We start from the raw sequence: 11,262 nt of genomic DNA, 5'->3' as shown, positions 1-11,262 counted from the left end.
CAGTGCAAGATCGGTTGGAAGGGCTCTGTGCCAAGATCGCCGCACTAGTAGAGTGACTTGGGATGAGTCACGATGATTGCGTTGGGGGTCTGGTTGGCATCGGGTCCCTCACAACAGGTTTTGGGCACAAAACCCAAGTTTTGGCAAATAATATTGTAAGTCTCCGCGAATTGAGGGCACGTAGCACGAAGTGTACAATTGAGTCATAGGGTTGTCTGCCCTAAACATTGTATTGTAAACTAGTGTAAAGTCAGCCTACCCATGGTCCGCGGACCATGGGATTGTATAAATAGAGTGAGGCTCTAAGTTGTAAAGGGAGTCGATGATAGATATAGTAGCAAAGGAATTGGTGAATTAGATAGGCTTAGTGAATAGTCTAAGTGTTTTGGGGCATAGTAGTAGGTAGAGGCTCTGCAGCTGAGTGTGCAGAGGCCTAGTAGAGTCTGCAGCTGAGTGAGCGGACCCCTGCAACTGAGTGCGCAGGGCGGAGTCATGTCTGTAATCGGGACAGAAAGCTAATAAAGAGAAGTTTATCCTAATTTTGTGCATCTAATATTGAATCATTATTCCATTGTTATGCATTACTTTTACTCTGTTTATTTACTGTGCGGAGTTGAGTAAATGCTTGTATGGTTCAGAATACTTATATATGAAAATAATCTAAGGAATCAGCTAACAGTGAATAATTAGGAAAGACTTGGTTAAATAACAAGGATTGCGCTGTGAATAGGACTGTGAGAAGACAAAATCACAAGCCGTGAGGTGCCCAGTGGTGCACGTAGCACAGGGAGTGTGAAGGTTGGACTACATACCAATCCCAACATATCAGACATCCCCAGGGTGCGGAAACCTGGTTCTAGCACCCTCCCATACTACATCGGGTGAGACCTTTGTTTGCGCTCCACAAATTGTTGCTAAAAGGGCCATTAGTAGTGGGATTTTCTTGGCTAAATTAACTCTGAACCTGGGTTAGGCCCAACTAAGGCAACAGTAGTAGATGCCTTAAGCAGAAAAAGAATTTTAGTTCAGGAAAGTCAAATTCAAGTGTTGGGTTTTGATTTTCTTAAGGAATCATATGAGAAATATTTAGACTTTAAAGAGGCATTTGAAGCTTGTAAAAACCCTATTTTGTTAGATAGAAGTAAGTGGCTAGATTTTTTCTTTCAAGAAGGTTTGTTTAAAAGAAATCAGTGATGCACACCAAATTGTTTTATGAGAGAAAATTTAACCAAGGAGAAACATAGTGGTGGACTTGGAGGACATTTTGGTGCAAACAAGACTTATGAGTAGTTGAATAGGTTTTATTTCTGGTCGAAGATGAGATCTGAAGTGGAGAAGTATGTGAAAAATTGTAAAATTTGTCAGTATGCAAAGGGAAGGAGCCAAAACATAGGTTTGTATGTTCCATTACCTATTCCAGATAGAACTTTGGATATGGTAAGTATGGATTTTGTTTTTGGTTTACCAAAAACACAAAGGGGAAATGATTCAATTTATGTTGTAGTTGACAGATTTTCTAAAATGGCACATTTTATTCCATGTTATAAAACCAATGATGCTACTCACATTGCTAATCTATTTTTCAAAGAGATTGTAAGGTTGCATGGGTTACCTAAGAGCATTGTTTTAGATAGGGACACCAAATTTGTTGGTCATTTCTGGAGGACCTTGTGGAAGAAACTTGGTACTAAGCTGAGTTTCAGTTCGGCTTATCATCCTCAGACTGATGGGTAGACTAAAGTTGTAAACAAAAGCTTGGGCAATCTTCTAAGAAGTCTTGCAGGTGAACATCCAAAATAGTGGGATCAAGTTTTGGCACAGGTTGAATATGCTTATAATAGTTCTCCTAACAGGAGTACAGGGCAGAGTCCATTCCATATAGTTTATGGAATGCACCCAAGAGGAGTGTCTGAATTAAGAGACTTGGGTAAAGCTAAAATGAGAAGTGAAAAAGGAGAAGATTTTGCTTCAGAGATTCAAGCAATACATGAACAGGTAAAACAACAATTACAAGACAGCAACATAAAGTACAAGAGCAGAGCAGATTTGAAGAAGAGGGAAGTTAATTTTGAGATTGGAGATTTGGTTTTGGCACACCTGAGGAAAGAAAGATTTCCAAAAAGGGAGTATAACAAGTTAAAACTTAAGAAAATTGGACCATGCATAGTCTTGAGGAAATTTTTTGCAAATGCATATGAAATTGAATTACCCCCTGATATTGGAATATCTCCAATTTTCAATGTTGCTGAATTGTACATGTATGAAAGTGGAACTACAGAAGATACAACAGAAGACAAGGAAGAACAAGAAGTTGACTGGGTAAAACAGTTACCTACAACAGAGGCATTGCAGCTAGAGAAGATATTGGATAAGAGAGTGTTTAAAAGGACAAGGGGATAGGAGTATTTTCAGTATTTGGTCAAATGGAAAGATCAACCAATTGCTGATGCTACTTGGGTGACAGAAGACATGCTACAGAAGTTGGGTGGTTTTGTAGAAGAGTTCATGGACAAGAGCCCATGAAGAATTTATTCCTCAGGAGTCTGACACAGGAGCATGAGGCTTGAAGAAAAAGGACTTTGATTTTATTCCAAAAATACAAAAAAACGTTTACAAGCAAAGTAGTGGGATCCTTTAGCTGTCGTTTTATAAAGATTTCTAGATAGGATTTAGGCTAGAATTTAGGGGTTTGGATTACCTTGTAATAAATTAAAGTAGTTAGGCTTAGTTGAGATTCTCGAGGAGAATATCATGCAGATTAGATAGGATTAGGTAGTTTTGATCCTTTAGTTTAGGATCTGGTTGTTGTATGTACAAGTATTTATGTAAGTTCTGAATGAATGAAAAGGGATTTGGCTGTAGAAGATTAGACTGTAAAATTTGTAATCTCTCTATGTTTCAGTGTATTTTGTGCACGAATGGTCAGTCCCGGAGGTTTGAATTTCCTTTGAAATCTCTTTGAATGTCGTTGACTTCCAGTTTGGCCCGTCAAATTAGAGTTTTGTAGGAGCTTGTGTTATCTTGTTGAATCCTCATTCACTGTGTATTAGGATAAATTGACTGTATTTCGAACCATAGAGCTTTAGTTAGAGATATTCTGAATTCAATAGATAAGAACTAAACTTGGCGGAAGCGCTAAAATCATAGTGGAATGAGAAAAGTCTGACAAATTCATGCTAAATCCAAAAGAAGAGCAGAAGTCTTTTAATCAATAGATCGACAGATCTACAGTGATCACGTGGGTTAAAATCCTGAAGGTTAATCCAAAACCGGATGCAATATTTTATTAAACTGGGTTAATAGCTCAGTTAACCTGACCCATCCGATTAAAGGAGACAGATTCGACTGATATTATGTGGAAAAATGCGCGTATGTAAATTACATTTTCAGACCCGATAAGTTATCAGTTGTGATTTATTCTAGTTGAACTCTGGTCAATCATATCCATTTGTTGTGAAGGGCGCGATCCGACAGTGATCGCGTGATAAAGGTGCACGCGGTTATTTCAAAGTTTGGACCCGAGAGGTTATAAAATGCAATTTTATTTCTTTTGGTTCTGCGTGGTATTTGGGTTTGCCCATATTTCAGGTAATTTAATAGCTCTGTTGTTCTGAGCAGAATAGCTACATTTAGTGGTGGATGACTGAAACTCCAAGGGAGATCTGAGAAGAACTTCCACCTGAATTAGAAACGATAGTCACTCATTTTGAACGGTTATCCCTTACACCTGCAATCACCCCACCATATTAATTAGATTATGTTGTACCTCTTGTGATTCACTTCTGGGACACATTTACAAGCTTACTTTACATTGTTTTATAAGTTCAAAACTGTTGAGAAAAAATGTCACAAGTGTTTTTCTTTTGCATTGAAGGTCTATCTATAATACAATTTTTTCTCTATCATAGGATCCACTTGATATTGTATTTTGCATGAAAAGGTAAGTTTTGGTTAAGGGGTCATATGCCTTTATTTTCTTTTGGGTATTGGGATTCGCCTTGGCACTACTCCTTTTGCAGGTAAAATTGGCTCAAGACATCCATGTTGCAGCAGACCCTTAAGAAGAGAAATCCAAGGAACAAAATTCAAGGGACATAGCAAAGGGATCAAGGTAAAAAAACAGTAAAAGGAAAAATCAATAACAACCATACAAGATCAAATCATAACAACAACAAGATTCATCATCAGCATCAAGGATAATTTGATTAGCAGTTGTCAAATCTTGTAATCTTTGTAAAGTGATTCCTTTTGTCAATTGAAGTCAAACAGTGTACATCAATGTAATTATAAAAGTCTTTGTCATTACCTAGATTTGAAGAATGAAAATTTGTTTGGGATAAGGGCTTTGGTTTGTTGTTGGGACAAGCTTTTTTAGTTTGTTGGGACAAGGATTTAGGTCCTAGTGTGTCAATTAGTCAAAGAAAATCATTGTAATATAATTGTAACCTGGATCATTGTCCTTAGTATGGGAGTCCATACTTTTCTATTTAATTTTTGTCTTTATAATGTGGTAGGGTGGTGCTAGCCATGTGAATGGAGTCACCTTCAGGTTTGGGCCTATAAACACTTCAGGGTGGTAGGGTGTTGCTATGGTGAGTTGTGGCTCGTTGGGGTGTTGGGGCATCCTTTCAGTTGATTACTGATAAAACTAGGGCGTTGGGGAGTCCTTCTAGTGGGAGCTGGAGAAGAATGATTTTATAGAATTCTAAGAAGTTATAGCTTTCTTTTTAGTTGGGGCTGAAGGTTAAAGAATTTATTAGAAAAGCGTTCGGTGCTTTTTGACCCGGAGGGGGTTTTCCGCCTAAAATATTATGTCTATTTTCTCTATCTTTCTCAATTGTTGTTTATTTCTTTACTGAATAACTATAATATTGTTGAAGATTAACTAATGCTTTGAAAAAATATTAATTATGTGTTAATTTCTAAGAAATATTGATTCACACCTCCCACCCCGCCCCCCTCCCCCACTCACCCCCCCAAGTATTTCCAACAATTGGTATTAGAGTTGGTTCTTTCACTAGTAGTTTAACAATTGGAAGGAGATCATGGAGTACACCAAGAATAGAGTTCCTTTGTTTAATGGAGATCACTATGCACTATGGAGTGGAAGGATGCAGGTTCATTTACTTGCACAAGGATATGAAGTTTGGGAAATATTCAAACAAGGCTTTACTGCAACAACAAATGAACAGGGTAAGAAAAATGTCATATATGATGCCAAATCCAAGGATCTTATTATAAGTGGACTCACTCAATCTGTCTATGTTAAGGTATTGGGTTGTAAAACTGCTAAGGAACTATGGGACAAGCTTCAAAATATATATGAAGGAGACTCAAAGGTCAAGGAAGCAAAGCTTCAAATTTGTCGAGCTCAATTTGAACAACTAAGGATGAAAGAAGACAAGAACATTGCAACCTACTTTCAACGTGTAGATGGAGTAACAAACTCATTGGAAGGATTAGGAGAACCAGTTGATAAAAAGGTCATTGTTCAGAAGGTCCTCAGAACTCTTCCAACAAGATTTAATCCTAGGTTTTATGTCTTAGAATATAGATAAGTTTTAAGCAACCTGAGTATGGATGAACTACATGGGATACTTACAGCTTATGAAATGAGGATTAAATAAGAAGATGGTTAATATAATATAGAAATAGCATTCACATCATCCAAGAAATCCAGGAAGGGGAAACAGGTATCTAAACCAAGATCTAGTAATTGCAAAGAAGAGGAAGAAGAAGAGGAATTTTCAGATGAAGAATTTTCCTACCTTACGAGGAAGATGAAAAGAGGAATGGGTAAGTACAAAGGAAAACTTCCATTAGCATGTTTTGATTGTGGTGAGATTGGTCATTTTGTAGCGAAGTATCCTCATAATAATAAAACATATACAAAAGGAAAGATGGGTCAATGAAATTTAAACAAGAAAAAAGGGTCTAAGAAAAGCTTCTTCTCCAAGGAAGATAGCTCCTCATTTGAAGAAGAGAGTGGTAGTGATGACAAAAAAAAAGAAAGAGTATTATTTATGGCTAAGAAAAAAAATAAGGGATCACATAACAAACAAGAAGATGAAGAAGACTAAATGACTGAAATAGAATTTCAAAACAAAGTTCTCTAAGTTATAAAAGAGCTCAAAACATAAAGGAAAAATGTCAATTCTTTGGAAGCCAAATTGAAATAAGTAAAAGAACATGCCAATAACCTCAACAAAAGGAATGAAGAATAAATCATCAGTCTCAAACTACAGTTAGAAGAATCCAAATGAATTGAAGAATCACTCAGGGATGAGTTAAAAGAAAGAAACGAGGTGTTGTGGCCTCATAATTCTGTTGCCGAAACATGGGGGATAACCACCCGGTCTGGACCTTAAGACAACTCCTTTTCCATTTAAAGTGGTGGCTCTGACTGGGGATAATGGGACCAGTTTTCCAGTGTGGGTTTTAAGATGAGAGTGGGTGGTTCATGAGTGTTTGTAATAGAATAATGATAATCTAAATGACTTATTCTATGATGCAATTCTCTACTAACTCATTCTAATATAAACTTGGGTATTCTTGTGTGGTATGTGATCTACAAAGATATCTGCTTAACGTGTGATAATAAAGATTGATCACAATTAAACAATGATGATAATGTATAAAGATAATTTCTTTGACTAAATAGTTAGTCAAAGAAATTTATAAAATATATCACATATATGATGAGTTATATTTGAAAATCACAATTTGAGCTAGGCATCATACACAAGTGCAATTAACGCTTAACAGAAACAATAAGTCTCACATGCAATTCATGTAAGTAAAGTTTTGCCACCAATTAAATGTAAACAGAATCAATCATACAATATAATAGTACCATATGTGCGAAGTCCTTCTCATTTGACAAATGACATAGACCAACTTCTTTCTTCAAATCAAATTGTCTCCCAAGAATACAATAGTGCATAAACAAAGGAAAGTAGTCTAATATCTAAAAGAAATGATCATGTTCCATAATTTCGCCAAAGCATTCACAAACTTACAATAGTGCATTCTTTGCAAATGTTTTTGATAAAATTCTAGACGCTTCTCTAAATGCATGAGAAGGGTATAAATACCATTCTGACTAATGTGAAAAAATAGATTATACAAAATTTGAGGAGGTTTCAAACAACCTTCCTCCTCACTAGGTAACTAACTCCAAAAATAAACAGTGGTTAAATGAACAGAACTAAGAGGATGAATTGTTGTCTGCCAACTTGTCCTTCAAATCACATATATTGGTCATCGGTTGAATTTGAGGAGGTGCCCCAAAATGTGTCTTGAGCTGTCCTATGAAATCACATCAGTGAGAGGTGGCAGCATCTACTGAGTCGTATGAAGGGAACAGTTGAGAGTCATAACCTGGCTGTGTGGCTTGACAAGGTATTGCCAATATGACTCCCAGTTGGTCCTGGTCAATTTTGTAATTGCCTCCCTTTGAGTCTCCACCTTTTCTTGCCAGCTTTTATACAGAGCATTTAAATCGGGCATTTCTTTCAGATTTCCTTCTTTAATCAGGTTGGTGGCAAACAGGGTGTGATTCACTGCCTTAATGATATTCTTTGATACCCTGACTTTCCTTGCAACTACTAGCTCGGCCTGTTTGATTCTCACATCCTAATCCATGAAGAGAATGTCTTTATGAGTTTCCTCAATCTTGGGTAGATTGGCTTTCCTTCTGTCTTCTGTTTCCTGCCATTCGATGAACTTAGAGATTCTGGTGTTTAAATCATTAAACTTGGTTCTCTGGTTGATTTCCTTATCTGTTAGCTGGTCACTAGTAGTCAGATATGGAGTAATGTGTGACATCTTTTGGTAGAAATACTCTTACTGTTTCACCAGAAGGGAATTTAATTCCAGTGCCTCTTTAATAAACTCCTTAGTAGTGGGAACATCCTTGTATCTTTCCATGGCTTGCTACATTTCTTGGAGTTGCATGTTTTTGGCCGATATATCGGCTTCATGGCTTATTTTCAGGACCTCCATGTCTTGCTACAATTGTGTGAGCTGCTCAGCTGCTTGCCTGTTTACGCTTGCTTTCTCTGCTTCGAGTTGTGCAATCCTCTCCTCTTTTTCCCTTAACAAAGTAGAGACTTCAGTAGCCTTGTCCATAGTGGCCGATGCATATGCTCCTATGAACTGTGATAGTCTAGTCAAGTTCTCAGCTAGATTGAAAGGAATGTCCTTCCAAACAACATCCATCAACTCGTTTCCAGGTGGGAATTTGGGTGTGTCTACCCTTTTCCTTTTTCTCTGCCTTCTCACTACAAACTTGTGGAGAGGGCTATAGAACACATCAAGTGGAGTTATTTCAGTTACTTTCAAAACAATTTCTGATGTGGGCAGAGCAAGGATAATTTCAATATGTTGGGACGTTGTCGCTTGTTCCTCCATAGGCTTGGACTGCTCACTGATAGACTTGGGCTCTGTATCCTTATGAACATGTAGAGGAGTTTTATATTCCACTATTTCTTGGGTATTTGTCGCTTTGGGAGTGCCTTGCAATTTTTGATTAAACTGATCCCACTCCTGCTCCAAACTACTACCTTTGACCTCTAAACTGATTTCTATAGTCGGGGTGCTCATCACTTGTTTCTTAGTTGACTTCTTGCTAGACTCAGCTGTGTTATCTATGTCTTGGGGTTTCCTTGTGTCTGGTGTCTTCTCAATATTTACTTGAGAATCTACTCGAGAACTAGGACCTTCACTATCAACAGTGACACTTGGTGTAGGCTTATCCTCAGGCTTTAACAAATGCATTGGGATGACTTCGAGCCTTTCATTTCTAAATTCCTGAAAGCTTTGAAAATCTTCAGGTTTCAGATTCGCCTTTGCCCATTCGAACGCTTGTTTGAAGGATTCGGCTGACTATAACAAGTCTTCAAAATAGTTATCCTCATGGTTGTATGGCTTGAGATTTACTCCAGTAGTGACATTATATGCCACTTTGTCTAGATCAAATTGCCTCTTAGGCAATGTATGAAGCCTGAGGGCTTCCATATGTGCTGACTCTTTAGTAGCATGAACAAAATTTGCTAAAGCAAAAGAACCGCACTTGACAGGGAAAGAGGGCCATAATGACTTCTTGTCGTCTTTGAGAACTTTAGTCAGGCCTTTTCCCATGGTCTGGTAGGCAATCTCTCTTGCTAATAATTTATCAGAAACATATAAAGGAAGGACATGTGGATTGATTGTGCTACCAAAAACCCTAATGTAGGTGAACCATTCTTCAATGAAATATTTTCCGACAGTAAACAGGTCTGTTGTAGCTTCTTGGGAAAACCTGGGGGCTTTCTTATTGAAAATTATTTGATGTAGGGGCAACACAACAACATGAAATATCTTATAGAAGTGAGGTATATAATGCGATTCCCATATTTTTTTATGACTGAGATGGATTGGTAGGGGTTGTATAAGGTCCATTTCCAACCCATGATTGGAAATGTCATGCAAAAACAGATGGCATCCATAATGTAGGTGCTAAAATAGAATAGAGGGAGGTTATCTGGAGAGGAGGCTCTCTTTTGTCGATATTCTGTAATGGTGGTGGCTAGGTTATTAGATAGGATGGAGGGCCAATTCATGATGTGGGAATTAACATAGGCATCAATCAGAGGAATCCATTCTATGGAAAACTTATTATTATCGGATAACCCATATAATCTACATAACATAGCTGCTGCATAATTGTAGGGGTTTGCCAAAGATGTTATAGCATACATACCCAATTTTTCATATTTGAATTTGTTTTCTAACACTATCCAACCCTGAATCAGCTTGAAGGGGTCTGGGTTCTTCTTTTTGAAGTTTGCCACAAATGTGTTGTCGTAGATATCTTGAGGGTCAGGTATGTGGTACATTTTCTTCAAGTCCTCTGCTCTGAATGACCCTATGAGCTCCATTCTTGAATTCTTGAATTGCCTATCTTCAATGATGAGGTTTTTGATCACCCACCTGATCATATCCATGTATGGGAGGATTTTAGCTCTTTCTCCTATCCTATGAAGGAAAGAACAGGAAGCATCTATGCATTGAAGTCCTGAAGGCCTTGTTGAGTCAGTTGTTGCTCTCGTGATAGTGATTTTAGGACATTCGTCCTCAAGCCTATTGTATATGACCTCCCAAGCTGTTGTGCCTCCGGCAGCATCGCAAACTGTATCAGAGAAAATAGGAGCCATCTCTGTAAACTCAGATTCAATAATGGTCTGCTTGCTCTATTTCTGCATCACCTTCCTTAGTGACATGTCTTTTGTAGCTTTCCTGAAATAAATAAGATATATCAGCGCAGATGGTATCGAGTAATTAAGATTGAAAGCTTCTCTAAAATGAATTTGGATCATGAGAAAGGTTTAATGAGATACTTGATGTTAACTACCCATAACTTGGAAAATGATTATCCTTCCTCGGGCTGCTAAATATTTATTAACCTGTCAATTCATTCGTTTTGATATTTAAAATGTAATTATTTCACACGTTTTACCACTCTTAATCGCACATCACAATATTTAAATGGATATAGTATAGTGCTACCAGATGCATAAAGCAAAATGCGATTACGAATATTGCAATATCGCATTTCGCAAATCGCTAATGGACATTTTAATTGTTGAAATATGGCAACAAGAATATTCCAATTTAATTTGTCCTTGAATTAAATTATTAATTAAAATCGAATTTAGTCTTAACGGCTACTTGGAAATAATTTATTTATTTATTTCTAAATTAATTAGTTGGATAAATTCAAATTAGAAGTCTTTCTTAAGTCATGCAAGAGTTATCCCTTAAATTAAGGAGATAAGATTGAGTTATATTTGAGTTGTAATTAGTTAACTCAGTTTACTGAGTTAAGTCTAGTTAAATTAGTTCCAAACTGTTTGAGGAAATAATAGAGAGTTAACAGTCAGTTGATGCATGCATGCACTCAACTAATGCTACTCCAGTTAATTGAAGATTCCCTAAAACTCATGCATGTCTATTTTGAGAAAGACCCAATTGACATTAAAGTCAAGGACAGTGTACTATCAGTTACTGAAGTGAAAACTTCTTGATAACAGAAATATGTATATATATAAATATTTTTATTAATAAATGAACATTGAATTGATGATTACATTTTTAGAGAGAGCCCCAATTATATACAGCCTTAGGTGCCTCTTGGTGAAAGGGCATGATCTTTGGTCATGCCCTTTTGCCTAAATACTACAACTAATCAAATTTACATAATCCTAACTAATTTTTACATAA

The sequence above is a fragment of the Pinus tabuliformis genome, chromosome 3_2 (assembly GCF_031772625.1).
Source record: "Pinus tabuliformis cultivar Carrire ecotype Pingquan chromosome 3_2, CPIR1, whole genome shotgun sequence".
Taxonomy (NCBI): Eukaryota; Viridiplantae; Streptophyta; class Pinopsida; order Pinales; family Pinaceae; genus Pinus; species Pinus tabuliformis.
Note: the sequence above shows the minus strand (reverse complement) of the source record.